General features: G+C 34.6%; 1 protein-coding gene and 1 pseudogene across 2 annotated transcripts in view; both read left to right on the top strand.

The window, feature by feature from the left end:
• The window catches only part of FER (FER tyrosine kinase), a 442,177-nt gene that overhangs the window by 199,960 nt on the left and 225,135 nt on the right, over positions 1-17,082 (top strand). The gene's annotated exons all lie outside the window — the stretch shown is intronic.
• On the top strand, positions 11,622-11,750 carry LOC124243112 (uncharacterized; annotated as a pseudogene).

Raw genomic sequence — 17,082 nt, 5'->3', positions numbered from 1 at the left:
ACTACTCTTACAGGCAGTAAATCCTAACTTCCCAGTGTGGAGCCAGGCAGCTGAGTGAGAGGTTGTTCTGTCGTTTTTACCTCTAAGATCTGTCACAGAACACATTAACATTAGTGCTTTAAGAGATTTGTGAGGTAAGGAATGCGTATGAGGAAGGTTTGTGTTTTGAAGGTAAATCTGTGGGGCCTGGACCACTGTGGAACCATGGAGTTGGCTTAGCTTCTGAGCACTTTTGATGTTTAAGGAATTGGGTTGAGGTCGGCAAGACTCCTTTTCTTTGGGGGCCATCAACTATGAAGGACAGTGTAGAAATAGGAGTCATAAAACCTGGTAGGTAAATATTTGCTGATTTGGTTTTTATGTATATAAGGGTTGATTTTTAATATGAAGCAAATGTTATTCCCAAGAATGCTAGTGTATAATCCAGATTCATCTGAGGAAATTTCAAGAACAATTGTTATATTTCCCTTTGTTAGTCTAGAACATAATGTCTGTATTTGTACTTAGATTATATTATTCAGCCTTTGCTGAGGGATTGAGCTTTAGCATTCCTCCCGCAGAAGATTTAGAGAGTCAGTTGCTAAACACTAATTCTGTGGCTAAGAATTAGCCTTCTTATATAATTTTCTAGAATTATGAGATTGGGTCATTCTTTATTACTATTTTTCCATTTACCTTTTTTTTCCATTTTAATTGCATAAAACCCTATAAAAATTCTCCTTTAGACTGGAACAAGTTGTCATGTTTGTTTCTCTAGTAAAAAAATGCTATGAATGTATCCTCTTTCATCAATGAATAACTGCTATTGTCTTGCAGAATTCTAACAGCTCTTTTCTTTAGGTAAAGTGATCTTTTCTTATGACTTCATTTACTATTTATACATCAGTGACTTGCAAATTTCTATTTCTAAGTCAAGTTTATATCTTTCTCTAAACTAAGATTTTAATATTTTTCACCTAAAACTGAGTTTATCACCTTTAACTCCAAAATTTATTCTTTCTTTTTTAGTGAATGGTACCACTAAATATTCAGCTGCTCAAACCGTAAACGTAGGGGTCATGTTTGACATCTTTTCTTTACCACTGCCCTCCCTCCAACACTTTAAGTGACAGAGGTTTTGTGTATTTAATTGTACATGTGAAAGTATGAACTTCAATTCCAGTTTATCCCAGTATGAAATAAAATTCAGTGTAGTGAAGATACTTTTTACTGATATTAGATTAACAAGATATACAGCTGGGTTTTCAGAGATACTGATATCCCATTTTATAAGCCAACCAAATATTTGTATTGTCTACTTGATTAGCCAGATCTAAATTGAGAGACCAAAGCCATAAAAGAGGCACATAAAAATTCAGGTCTGGGCTTGAGTAGAAATATATAATTTCAAATAAAGCTATATCTCTCACTATATAAAATTTTCCATGAAACGAGACCCCCTAAATGGAAGAAATTCTCTGGGCTGTTACATGGCCAATAATTCTCTTTCTCCCAAACCCCCAGCACTGGCTGTGGAGCTGATTGTCTCATGATTTTATAGCACTAGCTATGAAAATAACTGTAAACTGAAAGCTGTAGAAGATTAAGAGGCTATATAAGATTGTTTTATGAGGTAGAAATTTAAAGTTTATCTAGCTATTACTCTGATCTAAAGTACTGATATTTGAACTATGCAAATCATTATCTCAGTTTGTTATAAATGTTGTTATGCACTTGATTTAAAGAATCATGTTACTCTTTTAAAAGAAAATCACAAAGCAGAGGTTGTGAAAGTTAGACAATTTTCAATGATGAGTGGAGAACAAACTGGTATGGATTTTGTTATGGTGGTATTATCTGTTATGTATCTTCCTTTGAGAAGTTATTTGTGCTCTTATAACTGGAATCTATTTCTTGATTTAATTTGTGTAAGAAGTTAATGCCTTTGACCATGCAATGTGCTGTAAAATGTCTAATTCCATCTTGCCAGACTTCATTTTTAGCTGCATAAGGAATGCTATTTTAGTCTCATTATAATTTGTTTATATCATCTTACTTCTGTCTTTCCACTTATTTCTTTGTTTCTCATGAAAATATATCATCATAATGCTAAGTGGAGTACACAATGGCCAAAGTAGTCTGTTTCTTATCTTCAGAGGTGTGGGATACTAGACAATCTAGAGTGAGAGAAATTATTTAACTTTCTCATGATAATAAAGCTGGTGAGTGCCTGAGCCATTCATCCCTTAGCCTCCACTGACTGATTTCTCCTCCACTGCCTTCCAAGGCCTGTGTAAAGATAGGGAAGATGAAAAGGATTGTTGTAAACGTGGGTTATTGATCACTGATTATCATCACCCTTATGTTAGCAAACACATTGAGTATGCACAGGGCCTGTTCTTTACTTACTTTGGCTTGTGTTCAAATGTTGCTTCATCAGATTCCTTTTCTGTCTACCATGTGTGAAATAACACCTCACCCCCTTATGTTTCCCTCTCCCCTTCTTCATTTCTCTTTGTTACGGTTGTCTCGACCTAACATTATGTTATACGATGTATTTTTAATTGTCTCCCCCAAGTTAAATGTAAGTTCCATGAGGGCCAGAATTATGTTTAATAATCCATGCAGCTGTATCCCCAGTACCTGGAACGGTGCTGGCCCATAGTAGGCGTTCAGTAAATATTCTTTGAAGAATTGAATTCATCGAGCAATTGCTAGAAGCCAGGTACTTGCTGAGCTTTTTATATGTGTTATCTCATTTAACCCTTATGTATTCCTATGAAGTATCATTGTTAACCCCATACAATATTACTTTTTTATTAACCCCACACAATATTATGAATGGGAAGATGAAGCTTAAAATGATAAATGACTTGCACAAGATAACACACTTCATAAGAGGCAGAGCTGGGATTTAAGCCCATGTTCTTAACCACTCTGTCTAGATTGTAGAGTCAAGACTTTAGAGACTAAACTTTATTTTAAGGAATATGGATGTAGGTTAAAGGGAAAAGAAGTATCTCAGATTCTGTAAAATGTTGAATTGAAAAAGACTTTAACATATCAACAACTATAATAAAAGTCTCTGTAAAAGGAAAATCGTTAAAAGTAATATTGGGTGGGCAGAGCTGGGATTTGAGGTAAAATATAAGATTTGGTAAAATACGGGTAAGAAAGACATCTAGTTCAACTGCAACATGTAAATGTTGCCTTGAAAGTTTATTTGCCATGTTGGCTTAATATTTCTTCAAATTTAGCTGTTTTTAAAAAAGAAATTTTCTGAATGAAAATTAAAGTTTATGATTAAATTCAGGTGAGTTAAGCAGCAAGCCACTTAGCTGAATCTTAGACAAATGACTTACCTGCTAACTTCAATCTAGTGACTGTGGCTTTTTGTCAGAATTTGGTATAGGACGCCAGACTATCAGAGGCATGCTGATGAGAGGGAAGTCAGCCTTTCTCTGACTGAAACTGCTGACTTGTCATGAAGGGACAGATTTGTGCTAACGGCACTTATGATCAGACACGTGCAACAAAGAACAGTTCGTAAGAGAGGAAAGCTGTACTTTTAATTAGGTACTCGATTCATTTTTTCAGTTTCAGATCACTTAAAGACTGTTTTACCTTGTACTTAAGTAATATAGCTTGCTTGTTCCAATATTACTTTTAATGATTTTCCTTTTTATTGAGGCTTATGATACAGTTTTTGATATATTGAAGTTTTTTTCAATTTAATATTTTATGGAATTAAAGGGCCCTTCTTTTCCTCAAATCTACATCCATGCTCCTTATTTAATTGGATTATTAAAATAACTTAAAATTTTAGTAAAGAGAAGATTGGAAAATAAATGTGATTCAGTATTTATTTGTTTAGCAAATATTTGTTTAGTACTCACTTGGTACTGGACAGTGTTCTCTATTATGTCAGAGTGCAGTAAATGTGATGAAAATGTAGCAGATTGAGGAGATAATGACTGTGATGATGAGGGCAGGGTTTAGGTGGGGTGTGTGTGTGTGTGTATGTATAAGGAAGAGCTGCTTTTTTAAACATTGTGACCAAATAGTCCTCCTAATGAATTTTGAGACATGTGAACCAAACCAAGGAATTATCTGTATGGTTATATGCAGGGGCAAATGTAAAATTAGTTGGCAGTTGGTACAGCATGAATACTAACCTATGAGAACAGATACCAGTTCTAAACTGATAGAGCCGTAGTGGTATTTACTGGCTGAATATCCTCCGTAAGTATCTGGGCAAGAATGTTCCTTGGTATAACTGAAGAACTGCAGAGGCTAGTGTGGCAGAAGCAGAGTGGTCAAAGGCAAGAGTGATGGGAGGTGAACAGATTTGGATTAATTTAATAACTCATATATATTGTCTTAAAAGATCAATTGTTTATTATATAATTTAAGAAATTCACTTTATTCGAGTAAAAACTCATCATAAAATTTTACAAGTGTTCATAGTGAGTCTCTTCAAAACAGAAGAATTTACGTTTAATAGTGCTAGTGGATTTCAAGGCAGTATTTTTGTAGTAATGTGGCCATCTAAATAAGGTAGAGTAAAACCCATGTTTTTAATTTCTAAGAACTTTTTTTTACCAATTCATTGTTTTTTATTTTTTTCCCACAACACCAAGCAGTTAACTCAATTCTGACACTATCTACCTGGAGATAGAGTCAGCTCCCACAGGCTAAGGGCTTAGTCCTACATACCCACCTCCCTTCTTCAACTTCAGAAGCCCTCAGCAAGTCTAGGTTGTCATTTCTGCCTCTGACCTACCAGTTGTAGATTGGGGATTCCAAGCCCTCCTTCAGTTCGATTAATTTGCTAGAGTAGCTCACAGACCTCAGAGAAACATTTTACTTACTAGATCACCAATTCATTGTAAAAGAATATAACTCAGAAGCAGCCAGATAGGAGAGATGAATAGGGCCAGGTATGTGGAAAGGGGCACAGAGCTTTCCTGCTCTCTGAGCACACCCCTCCCTCTGAATCTCCCTGCTTTCTCCAACCTGGAAACTCTCAGAATCCCATCCTTTTGGGTTTTTATGGAGGTTTCATTGCATATGCATTATTGATTAAATCATTGACCTGGTGATTGAGCTCAATCTCCAGCCCTCCACCCTCCTCCACAGAGGTGAGGGGGTAGGACTGATAGCTCCAATCCTCTAATCACAAGACTGGTTCCCCTGGCAGCCAGCCCCCATCCTTATGTTAGCTTGGAGCTTTCTAAAAGTCACCTCATTAACATAGCAAAAGACACCTTCACCTCTCAGGGCTTAAGAATTTCCAAGGGTTTTAGTAGCTCTGTTCCAGAAATGGAGACAAAGACCAAATATAATTTCTTACTATAAGTCAAAATATCACACTCAGTAATATTATTTTTTTAGGCATCTAGTTAGCTGTGCTTTTGCAGTTAATCCTCTTATGCTGTCATTTGCATGGAATTTTTAAAAGGTGCTTTGTGTTTAAATTTGAAAACAGATAAGAGTGATCTATTTTTTAGCTCTTGAAAATGAGGTAATTAAATATCATGTCAACTTAGATTTCCAGTTACAGAAACCCACAGTTTGGAAAAGAAGCTCTGATCTAAAATAGTCAGTATTAAGATTTCTATTTAATTAATTGCCTCTTTTGGATCAATTATTAGGTCCATTGAGAGTCGAAGAGCACAAAAAAATTTATGCAATGTTCTCCTTAGAAAATTCGTCAAGACTGTGTAAATCTGTATGTGAACCTCTGATTTGAGCAATGAGAATTCAATTTTAAATGCAAGTGCCAGTTTTCACTGCTACCAACCACGTGATCTGGGGCAAGTCAGCCTCCTAGAGTCATCTTTGGCTTACAATAACCCCACATGGTTGTTGTAAAGATCATGTGAGAAAATCTCTGTGGATATATGTTTGAAACTGTAGCATACTGTATACTTTCTTGTTTAGAAACTTTTCTTACAGGACAGATAAATCAGAATGGAAGGCAAATTTGGGAGATTTTAAATTGTGATAGAAGAAAAGCATAGTCTGTTGATAACACTCTGCTTCTATTATTTTGTTAAATCTTTTCAACAACTGTGAATTTGGTATTAGTTTTATCCCCATTATTAGATGAGGAAGCTCAGAGATTATAATTTACTCTCAATCATATTTCTTCTAAGTTTCAGAGTTGGGATCTGAAACGGATTCTATTCTATTCATCATTTTTTTTACTACAGGCATAACTAGCGTAAATTATAATCTATAGTCCCAGTAATGTCAGTAGGTCAACAGCAATTTTTTTCTAGTCTCTAATATTCTAGCGCTAGGATGTAACAGTGAACTTGGCGATTATGATCCCATCCCTTATGAAACTTAGTCTAGGAGGAACTATAAAGCATGTTGTGCTAAAGGAAATACCAAGTAATATTTGAATAATTTAGTCTTCATTTAGTAAAGTGTGAGAAGTCAAACTAAACTTGGATTTTAGGCTTGATCTATGTAATAAAATGAAAGAACCCTGACATAGCACATAAAACACATAGACTTTCAGTTTTTTATCTCAAACTTTACCAGCAGATATTTTGAGGAGGGACAATGTTAGACTCAAAAAATTAATAGACCTTGGAGACCACTAATGTTCCTGAAGTGATCTCTCAAGAATATTTCATCCATAAACCTCCCTCAGACTTTCTTAAATATCATGACATTTTTAGTCTGAGGAGCCAAGTTTTCTGGTAATGAGTTCCATATATTTCTTATCTACCCTATAAATATTTGAGTAATGATGAAAATAGGCAGATGAGGCCCAAGTGGTTAAAAGGATAAGACACTGGAATTTTTTAAATGCAGATTGAAGGGCAGGATTTGGCATCTATAGCATAAACATTGCCTGAAGTGTATAATTTCATCATTTTAAAGTATTTATGAAATATTCTATATGCATGGACTAGGGAAGCATGTAGAAATATAGGAGAAAATGTATAAAAGGATTTCTGTTATGAACATTCTTATATAACAACATTTTTTCCCATTTCCTGTTGGAAACCATAGGACAATAACAGAACAACAATAATAAAAATTAAAAAAATCCATAAACTGCATTTTATATGAAACTAGGTGCCATATATAATCCACAGACTTTAAAGTGCATGTTAAGGTAGCCAAAAGCACCTCAGATTAGGCAGAAGTTATATAGCACAAAGTGAAGAAAAGACGTGATCAAAGAATCAAGTTGCAGCAGATCTTATGAAGTTCCAGCAAAAATATCTGTTGAAAGTGAGACATTCACCCTAAAGTTCTATGGCTATATTTCTTGCTTATATCAATGGATGTGGGAAATGAGTGGGGAGAGTAAAACTTTACATATAATTTAAGTGATACAGCCAAAACTACACTTGGAGGAAAATTCAGAGCCTTAAAATACTTACATCAATAAAACAAAAAGAGTGAAATAAATGAATTAAGCATCTAACTCAAAAAATTAGGGGGAAAAACCCCACAATTAAATAAAAGGAAAGCAGAAGAAATGAATTAATAAAGATAAAAGCGTAAAGGAATGAATTAGAAAAAGGGAAAACAAAATGTAGATTACTTTTAAAAAGATCAGTACACAATTAGAATAGTTGCTAATCTAATCAAGAAAAACTCAGACCACAAAAGGGCTAATCTCTTTAACATACAAAGAACCTCTATAAATCAATAAAATAAAGACAACCAAAATAGAAAAATTGGCAATGGACATGAGTGGATAGTTCAAAAAATAAAAATAAAAATGGCTTTTAAAGATATGACAGATGATTACCTCACTCAGTAGAATAAAGGAAAATTAAAACTATAATGAGATATCACTTTTTCACCCATCCAGATTGGCATAAACCCACAGTTCATTAAGTCATTTTCTTGGCAAAGATGTGCAGAAAAAGGCCCTTAGATAATTTGGTGATGGAACTATAAATTAGAAAACCCTCTGCTGAAGGCAATTTGGCAGAATCTATAAAAATTATAAAACGTATATACCTTCCACTTAGCAATAACACTTCTACACTTTATCCTTTAGTTATATTTGTGTATATATGAAATGATCGCAGTACAAGGTTAGCTGCTGCAGTATTGTTTGTAATATCAGGAGATTGGAAAGAATAGAAATGTTCATCCATACGAGTCTAGTTAAATCAATTAGGTGCTCCATCCAGTGGAGTACTGTGAATGAGGAAGCTTTCTACGTCCTGATTGGAGAGAGTTCCCAGATGTATTGTTAATAAAAGGAACTAAGCTATAAAACGAAAGTTTGTTATCTTTTATATAAAAAGTGTGGAGAGTATAAGATTGTATGTCTTAATTTACTTTTATATGATTAGGAATTTTAAAAATATGCTCAAGAAACTAATAATAACAATGTTGATGTGTAACAAAGGTTACATGTTTGGGGAGGGAGTTGAAATTGGCAGCAGAGGTATAAGGGAAACTTTTTACTATTTATGTTTTATATTTTTCTTTTTTTTTTGAACACTGTGGATGTATTACCTATTTAAAATTTAAATTAAAAAAATATTGAATCTGTGACACCTGCCCTTAAGCAGTTATAATTTTTCAGGGAGATGCTTTATTGAAAAAATTACTGTTAAGAGAATAAAATGGTCATGTTATATATTAAAGTAGAAAAAGCAATTTATAAAACAGTGTTATGATATTATCCCCTTGTCATAAAGTGAAATGTAGTGTATATGCACATATACATCGAAAAAGTTGAAAGATTATGTTCCAGAATATCATGATTATCTCAGGTTGGAAGAGTTATGGTTAATGTTTTTTTGGCTGAAGTGTAGTTAAATTTTTTTCATCGAACATATTATTTTTGCCATGTTAAAATTTTTCTAAAACCATATTATGTGATAGAGTTTGGTAGAACACTATAAGGCAATGTTTTTAAAACTGCTTTTTTTCCCCACAATGCATAGAAATAAATTACATGCTATATTGAGTCTCAGGATGCACAAAATTGTGAGTGTTGATATGTATGGGCATGTATAACTGAAACAAATTTTGTAAAACAACTTTTTATGTTTGTTATATGTGATATATTCTATTATCTTCTTAAAAAGTCTAGAGCCAAAACATTGATTTTATGAACCTCAGTAAAATTGAATCTCAATAAAATTGATTTTCAAAGTAGCAGTGTGTGTTATAGGAATTCAGAGGAAGAGCAAATGGCCTGGGAATAGCTCATGGAAGAGCATGGACTTGAAGTGGGTCTTGAGGATAGGCAGAAGTAGGGATTATGGAAAATTCCAAGACTTGCTTTAAGGAAGGCAAGATCAGTTAGACAGAAGCCAGATGACTTAGAAAGGTGAGTAATCTGAAAAGTGTAGGTTAGTCTCAGATTTTTGAGAGCCTTGAATACCAGGATTAGGATTTATCAGTGGAAAATGCCATTCCACTGCAGGTTTACAAGCAAGGGGTGAATGTGAACTAAGCACATCTAAAGAATAGAGTGTGATAGCACATCCCTCACTAGAATATTGAAGGTTCTCCACCCTTTTAATTGCTTGATGAAGTTAAGGCATTTGTTGGCACATTTAAAAAACAGAAAGAAATCAATTTTCATTTTACCATCTTTCACAAAGAACTTGTGTAGCCATAACCAAATTATAGTACAGTGAAGTAATGTTAAAATAGGTGTAGAAATAAATTATTGCTACCAGGGAAAAATAAGTAATGGTGGAAATTTAACAACATTAAATAAAATACAAAATGCTGGCTATTAAAGACCTCTATAATTTCTGTGTTGAGCTTGAAATTTAGATGTAATTCATTATAGAAAAAGAGTTAACTAATTTTGTGGTTGAGAGGAGGAGGGATATTAATTTGTTTGAAGCAAAGTTTTACAACCAATAAGTTCTAAAGGAAATTTGTCTCTTGGGATTTTAGATATAACAATGTCCTTAACAACATATCTGCAAAAGTTTAGGAAGAGATTTCATCGGTTGTTGCTTTTAGTGTCCTTTAATAATAGCTAAGGGTTATAATATTAAAATACAACTTAATAAAGAACATTCTGCATCAGCATTTTTTCCTCTGTTTTCAACTTTTGCTGAACAGAATAGTAAAATTCAGGATACAGATTTATGATAAAAAAATAAAATTAGCATTAAATACATTAAAAAGATACCAAAATACCAAAAGATTACACCTATGACATTTACATATATCTCATCTTAATTATTTAACTGAACAATTTAACATTTAGCTAAGTTGGTAGAGGATCTACACGTTGAGTGAAAATAACCTTAACATGGAATAGAACATTGTTGAAGTATTTTTATTTTTGTTCATACTCTGCCATTGTGGAAAAAAAAGTCCACAGTTACCAATAGTTTATTTTATTTTTAAGTTATCAATTCTAAAAAACTTAATTTAATAGAGGATCACTATCTCTTTTTTAATGTCTTACTTTTCGTATCTTGAACTTAGACATTGAGAACATATTTGATGTTCTAAAAACCCCACAATAAAATGGACTAAGATAGTAAGCTCTAGAAAGCAAGAAAAGTCTCTATCAAGGAGACAAAAGCATTCTGACACAGATTATTCAATTTTTTTATCATTTAAATTAATACTTTTTATTTTATTTTACCAAGGACTTTAAAAAAAATTACTTTATTGGGCTGGCCCAGTGGCATAGCAGTTAAATTTGTGCTCTCTCCTTCAGCAGCCCACAGTTCAGGTCCCTGTTGCAAAGCTACATACGACTCATCAAGCCATGGTGTGGCAGCATCCCACATACAAAATAGAGGAAGATTGGCGTAGATGTTAGCCCAAGGACAGTCTTCCTCAAGCAAAAAGAGGAAGATTGGCAATAGATGTTAGCTCAGGGCCAATCTTCCTCACCAAAAAAAAAAGAAAGAAAGAAAGAAAGAAAAAAAGAATTATTTTATTGAAGTCACATTGGTTTGTAACATTGTGTATATTTCAGGTATACATTATTATATTTCAGCTTCTGTATAGACTGCATTGTGTTTACCACCAATAATCTAGTTTTTATCCATCACCATACATATGTGCCTCTTTACCCTTTTTGTCCTCCCTACTCCCTTCCTCTCTGGTAACCACCACTTGTTCTCCTTATGTATGTGTTTGTTTATCTTCCACATATGAGTGAAATCATATGGTATTTGTCTTTCTCTATCTGACTTATTTTACTTACAATAATACCCTCAAGGTCCATCCATGTCATCACAAAATGGCACGATTTTGTCTTTTTTATGGCCAAGTAGTATTCCATTGTATATATGTACTGTATCTTTTTTATCTATTTTTCTGTTGATGGGCACTAGGGTTTCTTCCACGTCTTGCCCATTGTGAATAATGCTGTGATGAACATAGGGGTGCATATATCTTTATGAATTAGTGTTTTCGTGTTCTTTGGATAAATACCCAGGAGTGGAGTAGCTGAATCATATGGTATTTCTATTTGAGAAATCTTCATACTGTTCTCTGTAGTGGCTGTACCAGTTTGCTTTCCCACTAGCTGTGTATGAGGGTTCCCTTTTCTCCACATCCTCTCCAACACTTGTTTCTTGTCTTTTTAATAATAGGCATTCTGATGGATGTGAGGTGATATCTCACTGTAGTTTTGAATTGCATTTCACTAATAATTAGTGATGTTGAACATACTTTCAGGGATCATTTCTATAGTTTGTTACCAGAATATTCTCAATGTTGTTACTTCTGCAATTCAAGCAGGAGAGAAGTGGTCAATAGAATAGGGGCATGAAGAGGTGGTAAGGATTGAGTGGGTTGAGTTGATAAGAAGTATGAGAGAGAAGAGGGTAGCTATTCTGTCTCCATGCTGGGTTAGTCTCTTCAGTCACATAAACCCTCTTCCTTATAACTACTCTCCCTCCTCTGCCCCTACGGCCTGCAGACCATATAATATACTTCTGAGATAGAAAACTTCTGAGATAATGTGTAGTTTCTATTTTCATTATTAATTAACTTTATTATACATATTCAGAAAGTATTCCATAAAAATGTCCTCAAATTGAACTTTGCAGTAGTTATAGTAGTTACTTTGTTCTCTCTGCTATTATTTCCTATGTCTGACATCCCCATTAGATATTAAGCTCCTTGAGAGCAATAGGGATATTTTTACTCATTTTAATGTGTTTCACTGTTTCTAATGCATAATTCAGTAAATATTTGATGTTATTTTTGACAAAATCTGGACATTTACTAAGTTCTTGATATATTATTTGAAAAAATATTATAACCAAAAGACCTTAACATTCTGTTTTAGAACAATATAGAAATTTTAGCTTTTAACATTTCCAAAGGTGAGCATAGTTTAGATTTATGAGTGAGATCTCTTTGGAAATAAGATATATTCCGTTTCAGTTCCATTTGTGCAATAGTTTATTTTCCATATTTTCAGTTAGAAGTTACTTTTTCATGTAGTTATGATGCTCTTAGCAAACTTCATAAATATTTTTAAGGAGAGAGAGAAAATATTTTCAGTGTAGTCTTTTTCAGCTTATTTGTATTTTATACCAGTGAGAACCATGTTCAATAGGTTCCATAAAATTCATTTGACACCTTGATGAGATTTCTCTCTGATATGAACTTTAAAGTATTGAAGCAATCTTATCTTACATAATATATAATGTTCTTTATTTGAAAATTACAGTCTTGTATTAACCCATTTCAAAAGTGAAAATGAAATACAAGAACAGGCATTGCTTGTTTTCACCCTTTAAAAGAGCTATTTATCTTTCTTTACCATATTAACTAAATTAGTGTTCACCTTCTGCTCAGTTGTCCTTGAAGGGAACAATTTAATTGTGCCACAAAAAGACTTGTCCCACATCCTCCTTTACTTTACATGGACTAAATATGCATGCTAAGAATTTTAATGACATTGAAATAATAGGATTTAAATTGGAAAGACCAAGGACATTAAAAAGATATCTGTAAGTGATTTTTTTTAAATGGAAAGCCTCATTTATATATAAGCTCTAGAGAAAATGAAACTTTTAGTTCTGCCTTCTGTTATTTATGTAACAGCTGATACATATTAAATCTAAACCAAAAAATCAGGTCTTATAACAGAAATACCCATACAGAGAAATTATAATCTTGTGGACATCCATGAACCTTGATTGGTCACTATTTAATGAGAAATAGAATCAAGATCAGCAAAGATCAATTATTTCTTTTATGCCCCTTAGTAATAAAGGACCCTCATGTTCAAATTATGGCCCTCACTGTTTTGTGGTCTTACCATTAGAGAGACTTCCTAATGGTGGACTTAAGAGGTATGATTTTACCAATACCTTTTAGTAATGCTATGTTCTCTTTTAAATAATAAATCTGTCTTCTTTTTTTTTGCCCCTGGAATCACTTCAGTTGGAGACCATAAGAATCATTTTTTAGTTCATAATACTAGACTATGAGAGAGTCAATAGAGTTTTTGAATCTTCTCTAGAAATAACTTTTAAAAGACTCCTCCACTCCTATTACAATCTTGAATGTGGGGTTTCTGGAAGGTCATTGGTATTCATCTGAAGTAAATAGGGTCAAAATTTTCTAGGAATCCACAAATTTTAAGCATGTAAATAAGAATTATGATTGAGGTGATACCCTATTCTAAAGGTAATTTATGCTGTTTTTAGAGGACATAAGAAAGGCATGTTACTTTGACAGTTCAGGGAAGGCTTTCAAGAGTTGTGAAGGATGATTAGGGTGTACTGGTGAAGGGCCTGACAGAGCATAGTCTTTTGGACCAAGCAGCTGTATCTGATCTTGAGGGGAGAAATTCTGTGGTACATTTGAGGGACTATAAAGACTTCTATTTATATACCTGGAATGGAGAATATTCTAGTAGTCAGGGGAAAAGGGAAGAGGAGGTGTGGTAGACGGAATAATGGTCCCCAAAATGTGTCTATGTACTAACCCCCAGAACCTTTGAATGCGTTCTATTACATAGCATGAGAGACTTTGCAGGTGGGATTATGTTAAGGATCTTGAGAAGGAGAGATTAGCCTGGATTTTCCAGGTGAGCCCAGTGTAATCACAAGTTTCTTTATAAGGGAAAGAGAGAGATGGAAGAGTCAGAGAGAGATAAGGAAATGTAACTTTGGAAGTATTGGTTGGAGTCAAGAGTGGCCAAGAGCCAAGTAATACAGGCAGCCTCTAGAAGCTGGAAAAGGCAGGGAACAGATTCTCCCCTAGAGCCTCCAGAAGAAATGCGGGTCTGCCATCACCTTGCTTTTAGCCCCGGGAGACCCATTTTGAACTTCTGAGCTCCAGAATTGTAAGATAATGAATTTGTGTTGCTTTAAGCCACTAAGTTTGTGATAATTTGTTAACAGCAGCAATAGAAAACTAATACAGGAAGTGAGATTGGAGAAGTTAAAAAGATGGTAATCACTACTTCATGCTAAAGAGTTTGGTCTTTTTTTTTTTTTTTTTTTTTTTTGAGGAAGATTATCCCTGAGCTAACATCTGCTGCCAATCCTCCTCTTTTTGCTGAGGAAGATGGGCCCTGAGCTAACGTCTGTGCCCATCTTCCTCTGCTTTATAAGTGGGACGCATACCACAGCATGGCTTGCCAAGCAGTGTCATGTCCGCACCTGGGATCTGAACCAGCGAACCCCAGGCCACCGACCTGGAACGTGCACACTTAACCAACTGCTGCGCCACCAGGCTGGCCCCTAAAGAGTTTGGTCTTTGTCTTGGGGGCAGGAGGAAGCTTTGAATAGTTTTATCATCAGAAAAGTCATGATCAGATTTGTATTTTATAAAGACCATTATGGCTTCATTGTGGAAACCAATTAGTGAGTGATTGACAGGAGAGAAATAGAAGTGGCAATGAATGTGAAATAGTAGATTGGGATTTAACGAGTGATTAGTATTTGTGGAGGCATTGATGATGGGGTGAAAGTGCAAGTGATTAGCTTAGCCATCTGTTAGTCTACAAGATTTATCAAAGTATGTGGTGGGTGAGGGAGGGGTTCTAAGGATTACTTTCGGAGCAGTTAGGTGATGATGTCATTGAGATCCATTCCAAAACTAGGTTTAGGAGGAAATTTAGGTCATGTTGAGTGCGAAGCGTATGTGACACTTCCAAATAGATGATCCTGAAAGGAGATGAATATGCATATCCAGAATTTAGGAGCAATCTCAGGGCCACAGATATAGACTTGGGAGTCAAAGCATGTAGAGAAAATACCTGAAGGCTTAGAGTAGATGAAAAAATATATAACATAAGAAATGGACCTGGAGATAGCTAGATAGCCCAGGAATGGAGGAAGGGGAGACTTCAGTGGTCTCTCTCACCCATTCCTTCTTCTCCACTCTTGTTGCCTTCTTATTCATACAGACTTTCATTGCTTTAAACTTGTGTTGCTGACAAGTCATTTACCTGTCTTTCCTTCAGGATCTTTTGTTCCCCTCTCATCACTAGATTTATCTTTCTAAAACAACATTTTATCATATCAGGTTCCTATTTTAAAAATCTATGATACTCTTGTGCTTTTGTGAATCAATGCAGGCTCCTTAGTCTATTCAGGATTTTCTATTCTGAGCCTAGATCATCTGCCCAATTTAGCCCCTTCTCAGTTTTTTTCACTTTCTTTTGGCCATCCTCTTAGAATATATACATATATAAGAATATAAAACCTTAAGCTCAACATATATGAGCATGAACTCATTATGTTGATTCCCACTCCTTTGTTCGCCCACTGGCCATGCCTCTCAGTCTTGGTCTTTGTTAACACCATCTATTCTGGCATGTAAGCTGTACACAATATTTGGAACATTCATCTACTCCTCATTTTCCCTCATCTTTCACAGCTAATGAGTCATGAATTCCTGAAACTCCTACCTCATAAATGGCTTTCAAGTCTGTTGCCTGCGTTATATCTTCGCTGCTGCTACCTTATCTGAGGCCTTCGTTGATGTGGGTCTGAGACTCTCATGAAGAGTCTCTTGTTTCTCATGCTTGCTAATCCTTTGTCCTACTGCCATGTTCAGATGTTTGGAATGTCTAAAGTAGTAATTGATCATGTCATGCAAATGCTTAAATACTCTAATGAACCTGGTCAGGTTGAAACATCTTAGCATACAAGGACCTCTTGTGATCTTGCTCATTTCAGTCTTTCCAGTTGTTTCTCCTGCCAGTCCTTCACGTGTCTGAAATTGCAACATATCAGAATCCCTTTCACTTCTAAGAATATGGTCTGCTGTTTCATACTTTTCTATCCTTGTAATGCTGCTCTCTTTTCCTGGAATGTATTTTGAGCATCATTTCCTGTTTAAAGTCTTTCTTAAACCACAAGGTCAAACAAATTAAGTCCTCCTTCCCCTTTGCTTCCATAGAATTCTGCACAAGCCATGATTATAACACTTATTTTGTAGTGCTAAAATTATTTTCTTTTTTATATACTTCTAGTTGTGGTTTTGTGAAGTCAAGGATTGTATTAATTCACTTTGTCTTCCATGAGCTGGTTTAATGGTGGCATGCAAAAAAGAGGCTGATTCAGCTTGGCACCTGCTCCACTAAATGTATTCTCACTAGATTGTTTTTCTTACAAGTCTTTAGATAATATACTTGATCTCTTTGAGACCCAATTTCTTTTTCTGTACCTACTTCGTGGTGTTGTTGTAAAGGCAAGATAGTGAAAGCATTTTGTAAACTCTCAAGTACTTTAAAAATATCACTTATTTTCATGTAGTATGCAATGAAATTATGGCTAACTGGGTTGGAAAGGGTAATATCCATAGACTTGGGAAAATTTATTATCCATTAAGCTTTGGAAGCTTTAAAAAGTCAAGATATCTGGATACTAGGTCATGGTTTTCATAATAGCACAACATTCCTTAATATACGTTAGGTTCCTGTTACAGAAATATGTTTGACCTAGATATATTAAACAGACACGCTGGCAATCTGGGACAAAAGACAGGGGAGACACTATATCATCCTGTGGGTTATAGATTGAACTAATGAGTTATACTGAATTCATTCTGAAAATAGAAAATAAATTAGGTGTATTTTGATGGTGAGCTCTCTCATTTAATAAACTTTAATAGTAGAGAAGGATGTGGAAGTCAAAATTATTAAATGAG

Source organism: Equus quagga, chromosome 7 (assembly GCF_021613505.1).
Source record: "Equus quagga isolate Etosha38 chromosome 7, UCLA_HA_Equagga_1.0, whole genome shotgun sequence".
In the NCBI taxonomy this organism is placed as follows: domain Eukaryota; kingdom Metazoa; phylum Chordata; class Mammalia; order Perissodactyla; family Equidae; genus Equus; species Equus quagga.
This window is presented reverse-complemented; position numbering and strand designations above follow the sequence as displayed.